The sequence below is a fragment of the Hypanus sabinus genome, chromosome 11 (genome assembly GCF_030144855.1).
Source record: "Hypanus sabinus isolate sHypSab1 chromosome 11, sHypSab1.hap1, whole genome shotgun sequence".
Lineage (NCBI taxonomy): Eukaryota > Metazoa > Chordata > Chondrichthyes > Myliobatiformes > Dasyatidae > Hypanus > Hypanus sabinus.
Genome location: NC_082716.1, coordinates 4,093,668 through 4,110,168, shown reverse-complemented (window position 1 = coordinate 4,110,168; position 16,501 = coordinate 4,093,668). Strand labels below are relative to the sequence as shown.

The 16,501-nt window shown below is 46.2% G+C and overlaps 1 protein-coding gene across 1 annotated transcript in view; it reads right to left on the bottom strand.

Moving 5' to 3' along the window:
- Positions 1–16,501, bottom strand: part of LOC132401662 (collagen alpha-1(XXIV) chain) — a 511,504-nt gene that overhangs the window by 410,826 nt on the left and 84,177 nt on the right. The gene's annotated exons all lie outside the window — the stretch shown is intronic.

Sequence of the window (16,501 nt, the reverse complement as noted above, 5' to 3'; positions counted from 1 at the left end):
ACCATATGAGTACCTCACCCTACCTTTACCCCACTCTACCTGTGCCACACTGTACCTGTATCTTACCATATCTTTACCTTTACACGTACTTCACCATGCCTGTGCCTCTCTCCACCAGCACCTCACCCTACCTTTACCCCACTCTACCTGTGCCTCTCTCCATCAGCATCTCACCCTACCTTTACCCCACTCTACCTGTGCCTCTCTATATCTGTACCTCACCATAAATCTAACTCTCCATACCTGTATCTCACTGTAACTATGCCTCACTGTCCCTGTACCTCTCTCTACCTGTGCCCCACTCTGCTTGTGTCCCTCTCTATCTGTACCCATCTCTACCTGTACCTCTCTCTACCTGTACCTCACCGTACTTTTACCTCTGTCTATCTGTGACTCTCCGTATATGTGCCTCTTCATACCTGCACCTCTCTCTACCTGTATTCACAACATGAACTCAATATAAACATTGTGCTCTTAAGAACAATCTGTTACATTTTACATTGACACAGCACTTTTCCGTGTACTTTTGCAGAAAGAAAATGTGCCTGCTCTGCAGGGAGAATGGTACAAATTCAGAGAAACACACATAATGCAAGCTGGACTCAGCTGGTTAGGCAGCATCTATGGAGGGGAATTAAGGTTGATATTTCAGACGACACCCTTCATCCGGACTGGCAAGGATATCGGCTGCAACTCCATGATCAGTAAATGAATTTCAATCAGCAATAAATTCAACGCTTTTCAGTCAAGATTTTGATAATATTCCAGAGCATCTACAAGAAGCACTGACACAAGACAGCAGCCTCCATCGTTAAGGATTGAGGCTGTGTTCTCTTCTCATTGATGCCAATAGTGAGGAGTTACAGCAGTGATAGCCTGACTCGCTGCATCACAGAATGGGATGAAAACACCAATGACCAGGAACAGAAAAGTCTGCAGCAAGTGATGGATACACCCAGTCCATCACAGCCAAAGCCTTCACAAAATGGAGCACATTTACAAGAAGCAGTGCCACACGAAAGCAGCATCCATCTTCAAGGACCCCACCATCCAGGCTACGCTCTCATAGGAGAGAGAGAGATGCAGCATATTAGCTTTACTTTGATACACACAGCGGAATACAGTCACTTACATCAAATCAAGCCAAACCAGTGAAGACTGTGCTGGGGGAGTGTGGAGAACTACATACACCTGTCTGGACATGCCCTCCCTTGCTGATTGCTCCTGTGACTCCTCCCACAGACTCCGGTATAAAGGTGATTGGGGGCACCACCCTGGCCTCAGTCTCCAGGATGTAGTGTAGTGGTCAATTGCTGCTTGTTCTTTCTTCCAGCCAATAAAAGTCTATATCTTGTCTCACGTCTCCAAGAGTTATTGATGGTGCATCAGGGAGCCATGAGTGTCACCACACTTCCAGCACCAAAATAGCCATATCTGTAACTCTAACTCAAACGGGAACTTTTCGGGAACGTGGTAGGAATCTGGAGCACACAGAGGAAACCCAAATGGTCATGCGGAGAACATACAAACTCCTTCCAGACGTCAGGAATTGAACACAGATCTCAAAGCTGGATTACATTAACCATTACATACTGTGCCAGGCCACATATCACTACCACCATCAGCCGCGGGAGACTGGAGCCTTAAATCCTGCACCACCAGCTTCAGGAACAACAATTACCCTGCAACCAGCAGACTCCTGAAGGTGTGTGGAAAACCTCACTCACCACAACACCAAACTGCTTCCACAACCTACAGACAGCAACTCATCTTCTCAGTATTATTTATTTATTTGCAATGTCTGTCTTCTTTTGCATGTAGCTCATTTATCAGTCTTTCTTTAACGTCTTTCGTAAATTATATAGTTCAATTGCTTCACTTTCCTGTAAATGCCCACAAAAAATTAATCTCAAGGTAGTATACAATATGTACTATGAAAATAAATAATAATAAATTATTATCATATATTGTATGATAATAAATAAACAATAAGGGCAAAAAGACCCTAATGGGTGTTGTCTACAGGCCACCAAACAGTAGCATGGATATTGGGTGCAAGTTGAATAGGGAGTTAACATTGGCATGTGGCAAAGGTAATGTCGCAGTAGTTATGGGGGATTTCAACATGCAGGTGAACTGGGAGAATCAGGTTGGTGCTGGACCCCAGGGTAGGGAGTTTGTAGAGTGCCTACAGGATGCATTCTTGGAACAGCTTGTACGAGAGCCGACCAGGGACAAGGTTATTCTGGATTTAGTCTTGTGTAATCAGAATCAGAATCAGACTTTAATCGCCCAGTACCTGTGCACATACAAGGAATTTACTTCCGGCAGATGTTGTCTCTCTGCTCATAACAATAATAATGATAAATATAAATGAAAATATAGATTATACATACAAGTAATGCAATCCAAGTAATAGTTAGCCGACAGTTAACCGGCAGTTAGGGAAAAAACTTCTCCAGTGCCTATTAGTCTCAGTCTGAAGGGATCTGCAGCGCCTACCAGACGGGAGCAGTTCAAACAGTCCGTGCGCAGGATGGAAGGAGTCCTTTGTGATGTTCCCCGCCCTCTTCTTCAACCTGGAAGAGTCCAGGTCCACAATAGAGGGCAGGGAGGCTCCAATGATGCGCTCGGCAGTTCTCACTGTGCGCTGTAGTCTGGTTCTATCCTGAACAGGATTTGATAAGCGATTTTGAAGTAAAGGAGCCATGAGGAGGTAGTGACCATAATATGATAAATTTTTATCTGCAATTTGAGAAGGATAAGGGCAGCTCGGAGGTGTCAGTATTGCAGTTGAACAAAGGAGACTATGGAACCACGAGGGAGGAGCTGGTCGAAGTTAACTGGACGGATATCCTAGCAGAAAAGACAGTGGAACAGCAATGGCAGGTATTCTTGGGAATAATGCACAACGTGCAAAATCAGTTCATCCCCCAGAGAAGGAAGGATTCAAAGGGGGGGGAAAGGGGCCACAGTGGTTGACAAAGGAAGTCAGAGATTGCATAGCATTAAAAAAAAGGAAGTATGACAGAGCTAAGGTGAGTGGGAGGACAGATGATTGGGAAATTTTTAAGAAACAACAGAACTTAACTAAAAAGGCAATAGGGGGAGAAAAAATGAGGTACGAACGCAAGCTAGCCAGGAATATAAAGGAGGATAGCAAAAGCTTTTTTAGGTATGTGAAGAGAAAGAAGATAGTTAAGAACAATGTTGGTCCCTTAAAGAATGAATTGGGTGAAATTGTTATGGGAAACAGAGAAATGGCAGAAGAATTTGATAAGTACTTTAGATCTGTCTTCACTAGGGAAGACACAAGCAATCTCCCAGATGTATGGATGGGCCAAGGACATAGGGTAACAGATGAAATGAAACAGATTGACATTAGGAAGGAAATGGTGATGAGTAGACTGATGGGACTGAAGGCTGATAAATCCCCAGATCCAGATGGTCTGCATCCTAGGTACTAAAGGAGGTGGCTCTGGAAATTGTGGATGCATTGATAATCATTTTCCAATGTTCCTCAGATTCAGGATCAGTTCCTGAGGATTGGAGAATGGCTAATGTTATCCCACTTTTTAAGAAAGGAGGGAGGGGGAAAACAGAGAACTATCGTCCTGTCAGCCTAACATCAGTAGTGGGGAAGATGCTAGAGTCCATTATTAAAGATGGACTCTTAAAGTGGCATATCTAGATAGCAGTGATAGGATTGGGCCAAGCCAGCATGGATTTACCAAGGGCAAATCATGCTTGACTAATCTATCGGAGTTTTTCGAGGATGTAACCAGGAAGTTGGACAAGGGAGATTGATTAGTGTACATTGATTTTCAGAAGGCATTTGATAAGGTCCCACATAGGAGATTGGTGGGTAAAATCAGAGCTCATGGCATTGGGGGTAAAATATTGACATGGATAGAAAACTGGTTGGCAGATAGAAAGCAAAGGGTAGCAGTGAATGGGTGTTTCTCGGAATGGCAGGTGGTGACTAGTGGGGTGCCACAGGGCTCGGTATTGGGACCACAGCTGTTTACGATTTACATCAACGATTTAGATGAAGGCATTGAGAATAACATCAGCAAATTTGCTGATGATACTAAACTGGGTGGCAGTGTGACATGTGATGAGGATGTTAGGAGAATTCAGGGTGACTTGGATAGGCTGAGTGAGTGGGCAGATACTTAGCAGATGACGTTTAATGTGAATAAGTGTGAGGTTATCCACTTTGGGAGTAAGAACAGGAAGGCAGATTATTATCTGAATGGTGCAGAGTTAGGTAAGGGAGAAATACAAAGAGATCTAGGAGTCCTTGTTCATCAGTCACTGAAGGTGAATGAGCAAGTGCAGCAGGCAGTGAAGAAGGCTAATGGAATGTTGGCCTTTATTACAAAGGGAATTGAGTACAAGAGCAAGGAAATCCTTTTGCATTTGTACAGGGCCCTGGTGAGACCACACCTGGAGTATCGTGTACAGTTTTGGTCTCCAGGGTTAAGGAAGGACATCCTGGCTGTAGAGGAAGTGCAGCGTAGATTCACAAGGTTAATTCCTGGGATGTCCGGGCTGTCTTACGCAGAGAGGTTAGAGAGACTGGGCTTGTACACGCTGGAATTAAGGAGATTGAGAGGGGATCTGATTGCAACATATAAGATTATTAAGGGATTGGACAAGATAGAGGCAGGAAATATGTTCCAGATGCTGGGAGAGTCCAGTACCAGAGGGCATGGTTTAAGAATAAGGGGTAGATCATTTAGGACAGAGTTAAGGAAAAACTTCTTCTCCCAGAGAGTTCTGGGGCTGTGGAATGCACTGCCTCAGAAGGTAGTGGAGGCCAATTCTCTGGATGCTTTCAAGAAGGAGCTGGATAGGTATCTTATGGATAGGGGAATCAAGGGATATGGGGACAAGGCAGGAACCGGGTATTGATAGTAGATGATCAGCCATGATCTCAGACTGTCGGTGCAGGCTCGAAGGGCTGAATGGTCTACTTCTGCACCTATTGTCTATACATTATAATACATTTTCCTGTAACTTTGACATTGATTTACTGTACTGAGCAATTCAGGAAATAATTTGTGATCTAAAGATGCCTCACAGTGACTTTTTGTCCAGTCAAGTCTGCACTGTCCAGCATTCATTTAAACTGATTCCATTACATTCTCCACACGTTCCCATCGGCTCCCCACTCGCACATGCTAGGAACAATTTACAGTGGTCAATTTACCAACAAAAACGCAGCAGTTGGAAATCAATAAATCCTTCATCTCCAGAAACTTCCATTGCCGACAGCAAACCCAAATATTTCTGTTCGTAGTAAATAACATGATTTCATCCTGGCCAGGCCATTGAAAGACTTCATATATGTAACAATCTTCGTGTAATCATTTCATTTTAAATTCCTACAGAACGTAGAATACAACAGAAGAGAAACACAGAATAGTACAGAACAGGAACATACAACAGTACAGAACAGGAACACAGAACAGTACAGAACAGGAACATAGAGAGTACAGAACAAGAACAGAGAACAGTACAGAACAGGAACATAGAGAGTACAGAACAGATGAGGAACACAGAACAGTGCAGAACGGGAACAGAGAACAGTGCAGAACGGGACAGGAACACAGAACAGTACGGGACAGGAACACAGAAGAGTACAGATAAGGAACACGGAACAGTACAGAACTGGAACAGGGAACAGTTCAGAACAGCAAGATAGAATAGTACAGAACAGGAACATAGAATATGAACATAGAGAGTACAGAACAGGAACAGAGAGAGAGTACAGAACAGGAACAGAGAGGGAGTACAGAACAGGAACAGAGAGAGAGTACAGAACAGGAACATACAACGGTACAGAACAGGAACAGAGAGAGAGTACAGAACAGGAACATACAACGGTACAGAACAGGAACAGAGAGAGAGTACAGAACAGGACAGAGAGAGCGTACAGAACAGGAACATACAACGGTACAGAACAGGACAGAGAGAGCGTACAGAACAGGAACATAAACGGTACAGAACAGGAACAGAGCGAGAGTACAGAACAAGAAAACAGAACAGTACAGAACAGGAACATAGAACAGTACAGAACAAGAAAACAGAACAGTACAGAACAGTATGAGACAGTAACATAGAACATGAACATAGAGAGTACACGACAGGAACAGAGAGAGTACAGAACTCAAACATAGAACAGAATAGGAACATAGAACACTACAGACAGGAACATAGAGCAGTACAGAACAGGAACACAGGACAGTACAGAACAGGAACACAGGACAGTACAGAACAGGAACACAGAACGGGACGGAACAGGAACACAGAACGGTACGGATCAGGAAACACGGAACAGAATAGGAACATAGAACAGTACAGATCAGGAACACGGAACAGTTCAGAACAGGAACACAGTGCAGTACAGAACAGAAACAGAGAGCAGTACGGGACAGTAACATAGAACATGAACATAGAGAGTACAGAACAGGAACTGAGAGAGAATACAGAACAGGAACATGGAACAGGAACACAGCACAGTACGGAACAGGAACACAGAACAGAGAGAGTACGGAACAGGAACAAGGGACAGGAACACAGAACAGTACAAAAAGCACAGAACAGTACAGAACCGGAACATAGAAGATGGACATAGAGAGTACAGAACAGGAACAGAGAGATAGTGTGGGACAGGAACAGGGAGCAGTACAGAACAGGAACAGAGAGAGAGTACAGAACAGGAACACGGAACAGGAACACAACACAGTACAGAACAGGAACACAGAACAGAGAGAGTACGGAATAGGAACAAGGGACAGGAACACGGAACGGTACGGGACGGGTACACAGAACGGTACGGGACGGGAACACAGAACAGGAATACAGAACAGTACGGAGCAGGAACAGGGAGAGAGCACAGAACAGGAACAGAGATAGAGAGTACAGAACAGGAACAGAGAGAGAGAGAGCACAGAACAAGAACTGAGAGAGAGTGTACAGAACAGGAACAGAGAGAGAGTACAGTACAGGAACACGGAACAGGAACACAGCACAGTACGGAACAGGAACACAGAACAGAGAGAGTACGGAACAGGAACAAGGGACAGGAACATAGAAAAGTAGAAAAAGCAAAATAGTACAGCACAGAACAGGAACATAGAACAGTACAGAACCGGAACATAGAAGATGGACATAGAGAGTACAGAGCAGGAACACAGAGATAGTGCGGGACAGAAACACAGAATAGTACGGATCAGGAACACCAAACAGTACGGATCAGGAATACCGAACAGTACGGAACAGGAACACCGAACAGTACGGAACAGTAACAAGGGACAGGAACACGGAACGGTACGGCACAGGAACACAGAACAGTATGGAACAGTAACAAGGGACAGGAACACGGAACGGTACGGGACGGGAACACAGAGCAGTACGGAACAGGAACACAGAGCAGTAGGGAATGGGAACACAGAGCAGTACAGAACAGGAACACAGAGCAGTACGAAAAGCAAAATAGTACAGCACAGAACAGGAACAAAGGACAGGAACACATAACAGTACGCATCAGGAACACAGAACAGTACAAAAAGCAAAATAGTACAGCACAGAACAGGAACATAGAAGATGGACATAGAGAGTGCAGAACAGGAACACAGAGATAGTGTGGGACAGGAACAGGGAGCAGTACAGAACAGGAACAGAGAGAGAGTACTGAACAGGAACAGAGAGAGAGTACAGAACAGGAACAGAGAGAGAGTACAGAACAGGAACACGGAACAGGAACACAACACAGTACAGAACAGCAACACAGAACAGAGAGAGTACGGAATAGGAACAAGGGACAGGAACACGGAACGGTACGGGACGGGTACACAGAACGGTACGGGACGGGAACACAGAACGGTACAGGACGGGAACACAGAGCAGTACGGAACAGGAACACAGAGCAGTAGGGAACGGGAACACAGAGCAGTACGAAAAGCAAAATAGTACAGCACAGAACAGGAACAAAGGACAGGAACATATAACAGTACAAAAAGCAAAATAGTACAGCACAGAACAGGGACATAGAAGATGAACATAGAGAGTGCAGAACAGGAACACAGAGATAGTGCGGGACAGGAACAGGGAGCAGTACAGAACAGGAACAGAGAGAGAGTACTGAACAGGAACAGAGAGAGAGTACAGAACAGGAACAGAGAGAGAGAGATTACAGAACAGGAACAGAGAGTGAGTATAGAACAGGAACAGAGAGAGAGTACAGAACAGGAACACGGAACAGGAACACAACACAGTACGGAACAGGAACACAGAACAGAGAGAGTACGGAATAGGAACAAGGGACAGGAACACGGAACGGTACGGGACTGGAACACAGAACAGTATGGAACAGGCACACCGAACAGTATGGAACAGTAACAAGGGACAGGAACACGGAACGGTACGGGACAGGAACACAGAACAGTAAAAAAAAGAAACATAGCATTGTACGGATCAGGAATACAGAACAGTACGGGACGGGAACAGAGAGTGAGTACAGAACAGGGACACAGAACAGTACGGGACAGGGACACAGCACAGTACGGGCAGGGACACAGCACAGTACGGAACATGAACACAGAATGGTACGGAACAGGAACACAGAATGGTACGGAACAGGAACATACAACGGTACAAAAAAGGAACATACAACGGTACAGAGAGTGACTACAGAACCGGAAAAAAGAGAGAGTACAGAACAGGAACAGAGAGAGAGTACAGAACAGGAACAGAGAGAGAATACAGAACAGGAACACGGAACAGGAACACAGCACAGTACAGAACAGGAAAGAACAGGAAAAGAGAGAGTACGGAATAGGAACAAGGGACAGGAACACGGAACGGTACGGGACTGGAACACAGAACAGTATGGAACAGGCACACCGAACAGTATGGAACAGTAACAAGGGACAGGAACACGGAACGGTACGGGACAGGAACACAGAACAGTAAAAAAAAGAAACATAGCATTGTACGGATCAGGAATACAGAACAGTACGGGACGGGAACAGAGAGTGAGTACAGAACAGGGACACAGAACAGTACGGGACAGGGACACAGCACAGTACGGGCAGGGACACAGCACAGTACGGAACATGAACACAGAATGGTACGGAACAGGAACAGAGAACAGGAACACAGAATGGTACGGAACAGGAACATACAACGGTACAAAAAAGGAACATACAACGGTACAGAGAGTGACTACAGAACCGGAAAAAAGAGAGAGTACAGAACAGGAACAGAGAGAGTACAGAACAGGAATACGGAACAGGAACAAGGCACAGTACAGAACAGGAACACAGAACAGGAAAGAACAGGAAAAGAGAGAGAGTACAGAACAGGAACAGAGAGAGAGTACAGAACAGGAACAGAGAGAGAGTACGGAACAGGAACAGAGAGAGAGTACAGAACAGGAACACAGAACAGGAACACAACACAGTACAGAACAGGAACACAGGACAGTACAGAACAGGAACACAGGACAGTACAGAACAGGAACACAGGACAGTACAGAACAGGAACACAGAACGGGACGGAACAGGAACACGGAACAGTACGGGACAGGAACACAGAACGGTACGGGACAGGAACACAGAACAGTAAAAAAAAGAAACATAGCATTGTACGGATCAGGAATACAGAACAGTACGGGACGGGAACAGAGAGTGAGTACAGAACAGGAACAGAGAGAGAGTACAGAACAGGAATACGGAACAGGAACAAGGCACAGTACAGAACAGGAAAGAACAGGAAAAGAGAGAGAGTACAGAACAGGAACAGAGAGAGAGTACAGAACAGGAATACGGAACAGGAACAAGGCACAGTACAGAACAGGAAAGAACAGGAAAAGAGAGAGAGTACAGAACAGGAACAGAGAGAGTGTACGGAACAGGAACAGAGAGAGAGTACAGAACAGGAACACGGAACAGGAACACAACACAGTACAGAACAGGAACACAGAACAGAGAGAGTACGGAATAGGAACAAGGGACAGGAACACTGAACGGTACGGGACGGGTACACAGAACGGTACGGGACGGGAACACAGAACGGTACAGGACGGGAACACAGAGCAGTACGGAACAGGAACACAGAGCAGTAGGGAACGGGAACACAGAGCAGTACGAAAAGCAAAATAGTACAGCACAGAACAGGAACAAAGGACAGGAACACATAACAGTACAAAAAGCAAAATAGTACAGCACAGAACAGGGACATAGAAGATGGACATAGAGAGTGCAGAACAGGAACACAGAGATAGTGTGGGACAGGAACAGGGAGCAGTACAGAACAGGAACAGAGAGAGAGTACTGAACAGGAACAGAGAGAGAGTACAGAACAGGAACAGAGAGAGAGAGAGTACAGAACAGGAACAGAGAGTGAGTATAGAACAGGAACAGAGAGAGAGTACAGAACAGGAACACGGAACAGGAACACAGAACAGAGAGAGTACGGAATAGGAACAAGGGACAGGAACACGGAACGGTACGGGACTGGAACACAGAACAGTATGGAACAGGCACACCGAACAGTATGGAACAGTAACAAGGGACAGGAACACGGAACGGTACGGGACAGGAACACAGAACAGTAAAAAAAAGAAACATAGCATTGTACGGATCAGGAATACAGAACAGTACGGGACGGGAACAGAGAGTGAGTACAGAACAGGGACACAGAACAGTACGGGACAGGGACACAGCACAGTACGGGCAGGGACACAGCACAGTACGGAACATGAACACAGAATGGTACGGAACAGGAACACAGAATGGTACGGAACAGGAACATACAACGGTACAAAAAAGGAACATACAACGGTACAGAGAGTGACTACAGAACCGGAAAAAAGAGAGAGTACAGAACAGGAACAGAGAGAGAGTACAGAACAGGAACAGAGAGAGAATACAGAACAGGAACACGGAACAGGAACACAGCACAGTACAGAACAGGAAAGAACAGGAAAAGAGAGAGTACGGAATAGGAACAAGGGACAGGAACACGGAACGGTACGGGACTGGAACACAGAACAGTATGGAACAGGCACACCGAACAGTATGGAACAGTAACAAGGGACAGGAACACGGAACGGTACGGGACAGGAACACAGAAAAGTAAAAAAAAGAAACATAGCATTGTACGGATCAGGAATACAGAACAGTACGGGACGGGAACAGAGAGTGAGTACAGAACAGGGACACAGAACAGTACGGGACAGGGACACAGCACAGTACGGGCAGGGACACAGCACAGTACGGAACATGAACACAGAATGGTACGGAACAGGAACAGAGAACAGGAACACAGAATGGTACGGAACAGGAACATACAACGGTACAAAAAAGGAACATACAACGGTACAGAGAGTGACTACAGAACCGGAAAAAAGAGAGAGTACAGAACAGGAACAGAGAGAGTACAGAACAGGAATACGGAACAGGAACAAGGCACAGTACAGAACAGGAACACAGAACAGGAAAGAACAGGAAAAGAGAGAGAGTACAGAACAGGAACAGAGAGAGAGTACAGAACAGGAACAGAGAGAGAGTACGGAACAGGAACAGAGAGAGAGTACAGAACAGGAACACAGAACAGGAACACAACACAGTACAGAACAGGAACACAGGACAGTACAGAACAGGAACACAGGACAGTACAGAACAGGAACACAGGACAGTACAGAACAGGAACACAGAACGGGACGGAACAGGAACACGGAACAGTACGGGACAGGAACACAGAACGGTACGGGACAGGAACACAGAACAGTAAAAAAAAGAAACATAGCATTGTACGGATCAGGAATACAGAACAGTACGGGACGGGAACAGAGAGTGAGTACAGAACAGGAACAGAGAGAGAGTACAGAACAGGAATACGGAACAGGAACAAGGCACAGTACAGAACAGGAAAGAACAGGAAAAGAGAGAGAGTACAGAACAGGAACAGAGAGAGAGTACAGAACAGGAATACGGAACAGGAACAAGGCACAGTACAGAACAGGAAAGAACAGGAAAAGAGAGAGAGTACAGAACAGGAACAGAGAGAGTGTACGGAACAGGAACAGAGAGAGAGTACAGAACAGGAACACGGAACAGGAACACAACACAGTACAGAACAGGAACACAGAACAGAGAGAGTACGGAATAGGAACAAGGGACAGGAACACTGAACGGTACGGGACGGGTACACAGAACGGTACGGGACGGGAACACAGAACGGTACAGGACGGGAACACAGAGCAGTACGGAACAGGAACACAGAGCAGTAGGGAACGGGAACACAGAGCAGTACGAAAAGCAAAATAGTACAGCACAGAACAGGAACAAAGGACAGGAACACATAACAGTACAAAAAGCAAAATAGTACAGCACAGAACAGGGACATAGAAGATGGACATAGAGAGTGCAGAACAGGAACACAGAGATAGTGTGGGACAGGAACAGGGAGCAGTACAGAACAGGAACAGAGAGAGAGTACTGAACAGGAACAGAGAGAGAGTACAGAACAGGAACAGAGAGAGAGAGAGTACAGAACAGGAACAGAGAGTGAGTATAGAACAGGAACAGAGAGAGAGTACAGAACAGGAACACGGAACAGGAACACAGAACAGAGAGAGTACGGAATAGGAACAAGGGACAGGAACACGGAACGGTACGGGACTGGAACACAGAACAGTATGGAACAGGCACACCGAACAGTATGGAACAGTAACAAGGGACAGGAACACAGAACGGTACGGGACAGGAACACAGAACAGTAAAAAAAAGAAACATTGCATTGTACGGATCAGGAATACAGAACAGTACGGGACGGGAACAGAGAGTGAGTACAGAACAGGGACACAGAACAGTACGGGACAGGGACACAGCACAGTACGGGCAGGGACACAGCACAGTACGGAACATGAACACAGAATGGTACGGAACAGGAACAGAGAACAGGAACACAGAATGGTACGGAACAGGAACATACAACGGTACAAAAAAGGAACATACAACAGTACAGAGAGTGACTACAGAACCGGAAAAAAGAGAGAGTACAGAACAGGAACAGAGAGAGAATACAGAACAGGAACACGGAACAGGAACACAGCACAGTACAGAACAGGAAAGAACAGGAAAAGAGAGAGAGTACAGAACAGGAACAGAGAGAGAGTACAGAACAGGAATACGGAACAGGAACAAGGCACAGTACAGAACAGGAACACAGAACAGGAAAGAACAGGAAAAGAGAGAGAGTACAGAACAGGAACAGAGAGAGAGTACGGGACAGGAACAGAGAGAGAGTACAGAACAAGGACACAGAATAATACGGGACAGGGACCTAGAACAGTACGGAACAGGAACAGAGAATAATACAAAACATGAACATAGAACAGGAAAGAACAGGAACACCGAACAGTACGGAACAGGAACACCGAACAGTATGGAACAGTAACAAGGGACAGGAACACCGAACAGTACGGATCAGGAACACCGAACAGTACGGAACAGGAACAAGGGACAGGAACACGGAACAGTACGGGACAGGAACACAGAATGGTACAGGACAGGAACACAGAACGGTACGGGACAGGAACACAGAACAGGAACACCGAACAGTACGGAACAGGAACAGAGAGAGAGTACAGAACAGGAACACAGAACAGTACGGAACAGGAACACCGAACAGTATGGAACAGTAACAAGGGACAGGAACACCGAACAGTACTGAACAGTAACAAGTGACAGGAACACAGAATGGTATGGGACAGGAACACAGAACGGTATGGGACAGGAACACAGAACAGGAATACAGAACAGTACAGAACAGGAACAGAGAGAGAGTACAGAACAGGAACACAGAGCAGTACGGAACAGGAACAGAGAGAGAGTACAGAACAGGGAAACAGAACAGTACGGCACAGGGACACAGCACAGTACGGAACAGGAACACAGCACAGTACGGAACAGGAATACCGAACAGTACGGAACAGGAACACAGCACAGTACGGAACAGGAACAGAGAACAGGAACACAGCACAGTACGGAACAGGAACAGAGAGAGAGTACAGAACAGGAACACAGAACGGTACGGGACAGGAACACAGAACAGGAATACAGAACAGTACGGAGCAGGAACAGGGAGAGAGTACAGAACAGGAACACAGAACAGTACGGAACAGGAACACCGAACAGTATGGAACAGTAACAAGGGACAGGAACACAGAATGGTATGGGACAGGAACACAGAACGGTACAGGACAGGAACACAGAACAGGAATACAGAACAGTACAGAACAGGAACAGAGAGAGAGAACAGAACAGGAACACAGAGCAGTACGGAACAGGAACAGAGAGAGAGTACAGAACAGGAACACAGAACAGTACGGGACAGGAACAGAGAGTGAGTACAGAACAGGGAAACAGAACAGTACGGCACAGGGACACAGCACAGTACGGAACAGGAACACAGCACAGTACGGAACAGGAATACCGAACAGTACGGAACAGGAACACAGCACTGTACGGAACAGGAACAGAGAACAGGAACACAGCACAGTACGGAACAGGAACAGAGAACAGGAACACGGAACAGTACGGAACAGGAACATACAACGGTACAGAGAGTGACTACAGAACCGGAACAGAGAGTGAGTACAGAATAGGAACAGAGAGAGAGTACAGTACAGGAACAGAGAGAGAGTACGGGACAGGAACAGAGAGAGAGTACAGAACAAGGACACAGAATAATACGGGACAGGGACCTAGAACAGTACGGAACAGGAACAGAGAATAATACAAAACACGAACATAGAACAGGAAAGAACAGGAACACCGAACAGTACGGAACAGGAACACAGAGCAGTACGGAACAGGAACAACGCACAGTACGGAACAGGAACACAGAGCAGAGAGAGTACGGAACAGGAACACAGAACAGAGAGAGTACGGAACAGGAACAAGGGACAGGAACACAGAACAGTACAAAAAGCACAGAACTGTACAGAACCGGAACATAGAAGATGGACATAGAGAGTACAGAACAGGAACACAGAGATAGTGTGGGACAGGAATAGGGAGCAGTACAGAACAGGAACAGAGAGAGAGAGAGCACAGAACAGGAACGGAGAGAGAGAGAGCACAGAACAGAAACGGAGAGAGAGTGTACAGAACAGGAACAGAGAGAGAGAGTACAGTACAGGAACACCGAACAGTACGAAACAGTAACAAGGGACAGGAACACAGAACGGTACAGGACAGGAACATGGAACGGTACGGGACAGGGACACGGAACGGTTCGGGACAGGAACACAGAACAGGAATACAGAACAGTACGGAACAGGAACAGAGAGAGAGTACAGAACAGGAACACGGAACAGGAACACAACACAGTACAGAACAGGAACACAGAACAGAGAGAGTACGGAATAGGAACAAGGGACAGGAACACGGAACGGTACGGGACGGGTACACAGAACGGTACGGGACGGGTACACAGAACGGTACGGGACGGGAACACAGAACGGTACAGGACGGGAACACAGAGCAGTACGGAACAGGAACACAGAGCAGTAGGGAACGGGAACACATAACAGTACAAAAAGCAAAATAGTACAGCACAGAACAGGGACATAGAAGATGGACATAGAGAGTGCAGAACAGGAACACAGAGATAGTGTGGGACAGGAACAGGGAGCAGTACAGAACAGGAACAGAGAGAGAGTACTGAACAGGAACAGAGAGAGAGTACAGAACAGGAACAGAGAGAGAGAGAGTACAGAACAGGAACAGAGAGTGAGTATAGAACAGGAACAGAGAGAGAGTACAGAACAGGAATACGGAACAGGAACACAACACAGTACGGAACAGGAACACAGAACAGAGAGAGTACGGAATAGGAACAAGGGACAGGAACACGGAACGGTACGGGACTGGAACACAGAACAGTATGGAACAGGCACACCGAACAGTATGGAACAGTAACAAGGGACAGGAACACGGATCGGTACGGGACTGGAACACAGAACAGTATGGAACAGGCACACCGAACAGTATGGAACAGTAACAAGGGACAGGAACACGGAACGGTATGGGACTGGAACACAGAACAGTATGGAACAGGCACACTGAACAGTATGGAACAGTAACAAGGGACAGGAACACAGAACGGTACGGGACAGGAACACAGAACAGTAAAAAAAAGAAACGTAGCATTGTACGGATCAGGAATACAGAACAGTACGGGACGGGAACAGAGAGTGAGTACAGAACAGGGACACAGAACAGTACGGGACAGGGACACAGCACAGTACAGGCAGGGACACAGCACAGTACGGAACATGAACACAGAATGGTACGGAACAGGAACACAGAATGGTACGGAACAGGAACATACAACGGTACAAAAAAGGAACATACAACGGTACAGAGAGTGACTACAGAACCGGAAAAAAGAGAGAGTACAGAACAGGAACAGAGAGAGA